The following is a 3079-nucleotide window of genomic DNA, read 5'->3' on the forward strand; positions in this document are numbered from 1 at the left end:
TCTTTAAGATTGAAAGAATCGTATGTCAATGTTGCATATAGGTAAACCCTATAAAAGAAGAGCCTTGTTACCCTTGTAAAATGATGGCTCAGGCCTGCTGCTTGGGCTAAGTACAGCTAACAGCTAGCCTGACAAGTTCCTGTGAGAAAGGAATTTGCACCTGTGAGAGGAAAGACTTCTACCCACATCTTCTATGCAGGAGACAAGAATGGAAACCGCGTTAGAGATAGGAAAGGTTTTGACTGACACCTAGATGAGCAACTACTAACCAATGAACTGAGTTGCACTAAGTTACTAAGCAATTAAAATGAAACACAATGCCTTCAGAAAACCATAGAAATATGAGCTGTGAAGAATAAAGATGGGCTGTTGTGCATGAAGAAATAGGTGTCTTGCCTGTCTCTACAGCGACATGTAAAGACAGCATTGCATGAACTGCCCTTGGGTTTAACATCTTCAGTGAAAAGTTAAACTGGGCCTCTCTATTAAGAAAGGGTTGTTGGTTCAAATGTCCTTGTCCTTGAAGAGAATTCAAAAGCCTTCATAGATATGTTCCTGCTTCTGTAAATACAAACACCTTCTTGTTAACATGTGGAAATATATTCTGATTATCATTATTGACAGGCCAATGGAAGAGAAAAAATAATCAGATTTTGTAGGCTGACTTCTTCCCTCTAATACCTGGCCTTTCTGGCTGAGATGCCAGACTCATGAGCACACTGCTTAATTCTTTTTCAGTTCAAGATGATGCAGAGTTGCGAGAAAAGCTGTGCCTCCAGTGAGGCCTGGCCTTGTACACATCTATTAAAAATGGTATTTCTGAGTTTGAGGTATCTCAAAAGACAGATCTTGGCCTTGGAAATGCAACTCTCAGTCAGTGATTGTTGTCAGAATGTGCAATAAAATGCAGCTTGTGCCTCTTCTGTGTTTATCTTTTGTGTGCGGGTTGTAGGGTTTGTTGTGTGTTGCTGCTTTTCCCCTGCTCTTTTCCCCGCAGTGTTTGGGGAGCAGAGGTGCAGCGGCCCCGGGAGGGCTGTGGCAGCCGAGCCGGGCCAGCCCCGGCGGGCTGGATTCACGGCCGCAGGGCCCTGCTGGGAGATGGAAAATGAGATGATTGGCTCTGGCAATTAAGGGATGAATACTGTGTGAATATTGAGAGAAGCTTTATTGGTGTACAGTTATGTCATTGCAGTTTAGATGGCCTCTGTTCTCCCCATAGCTTCCCTGTGGGCAGCGCCTTCCCTCTCCCCTGTGGGCGGCACAGGCCCCGCTCTGGCCCAGAGCTGTGTTTGTGTGCCTTGAAAACGTGGTGCTCTAGGGTTTTTAAAAGTTTATTTTAGTTTCTGACTAAATTCTGATTGTTTTATGTAGTTTTACAGTTACTGGAGAGATTGAAAAGCGGTAAATGCAGCGCCTTATTACCTATCAAATTTTAACATGGTCTGATCTCTTTAAGAAGAATGCTAACACATTTGCCATATAAAATGATGCCAGATACTGTCACTAAAAGCTGTTGAGTTGTTCAGCAATATGCTAAATTGCACATTATTATATTTATTTCCCAGTAACCCTGCACTTTGAAAAGTCTTACTGAATTTCTGTTTCCATGGAATTTGCAGTTACCATGGGTTTTACTCATAACTGATTTACTTCTAATTCTAATATGCTTGTTACAACTTTAATCCCTCCAGCAGACCATCATGCTGTTATTTCACTTACAGCTTGTTCACCTTTAAGTTGTCTTTTTGTGTTAATAACCTTAGACTGAGTTACATCATGTCATATCTATAACTTTTAAGAATGTTCGTTTGAATTCTGTTAAATTAAGGCCAAATATTGTAACGCTCAGTTACCTTCTTGAATAAGGCTAAGTTTTATTAAGTAAATTTTGGTAGATTTTATAAATGTTAAGATTCAGTTTTACGTCATTTCAGCAATGATCTATTCCAGCTTTTTATGGATCCAGTTATGTTCGGTATTAATAGTAATTAACATTGAGTTCTCTTGAGTGTGCTTTTTGTTCTACTAAGGTGATAATGAAATTATGTTTATTAATTTGAAATCCTTTTAGGACTGGGTTTTATTGAGTTCATCTTGTTAAGCTCTATTGATGTCGAAAGCAATTTATATCAGGTTTGAGTGTTATTTAATCTGAGATATCATGAATTTTATGTGTGAGCTGTTCAGTGTTTCCTTTGTTGCATTTTTTCTGTCATAAATACATTCATGTTTCTATTCCTGTTTTTATAGCCAGCTTTTCATATGTTTTACCATCTTTTGGTGTAATTATCTACAAGACACGTGTCATTTCAGGATCCTTCTTTTGTTCTCTAGCTGCTCATGTATCTCTTAGACCAGACTACCCCTCTAGCTGGGCTCTGCACTGGGGCTCCATGGTTTGACCCAGTGCTGCCTCATGATTTTCAAGTATTTTTCAGAGTTCCAGGAAATGATATCTCAGCTTTGTCAGAAGTCTTCTCTAAACTGATGGTATTGTGACATCTACTCTAAGCAATCAGATGCAGTCCCAATTGTTATTACAGAACCACTCCAACAGTTTGCTGTGTTTAAAGCATCTCCATGCTGAGGAGATTTTGGAGGAGACGGCTATTGGATGGTTCATCAGTCTTTCACCCCTAGACCTTTACTCCTAAGTGCTATTCTTAGGAGCCTTGTTTAAAATTACATTTAGGGAATTCTCTCCCACTTAGAGCTTGGGTGGTGGCCAGGCCTTAGCTCTACCTGGACAGGAATTTGCCAACAGACCCAGATGTTTTCTGCATCAAAACTAGATTGGAGTTGCTTTGACTTTGCAATTTCACCATCTGTACATGACAGTTGAACTATTTTTAAAGGGAGCTTGGGAATTATGATCTGGAAATAATTATCCAAGTCCCCACTGAATCGAGGTTTGTCAGCTGTTTGCAGACTCTGGGATGATGGTACATTATTTCAGAGATTTCTGTTTATTTCATTCCACCTATGTTGTTAGTTTTGTCCACTATTTGAAATATTCCCGATCGTTGTATCTAAATTATTCCTAATTGCTCTAAGTTTCTTGTCTACTAGTATTATTTTA

General features: G+C 39.5%; 1 pseudogene; it reads left to right on the forward strand.

Moving 5' to 3' along the window:
* LOC135292520 (zinc finger protein 420-like) overlaps window positions 1-3079 on the forward strand; it is a 228633-nt pseudogene that overhangs the window by 179849 nt on the left and 45705 nt on the right.

Source organism: Passer domesticus, unplaced genomic scaffold (assembly GCF_036417665.1).
Source record: "Passer domesticus isolate bPasDom1 unplaced genomic scaffold, bPasDom1.hap1 HAP1_SCAFFOLD_37, whole genome shotgun sequence".
Taxonomy (NCBI): domain Eukaryota; kingdom Metazoa; phylum Chordata; class Aves; order Passeriformes; family Passeridae; genus Passer; species Passer domesticus.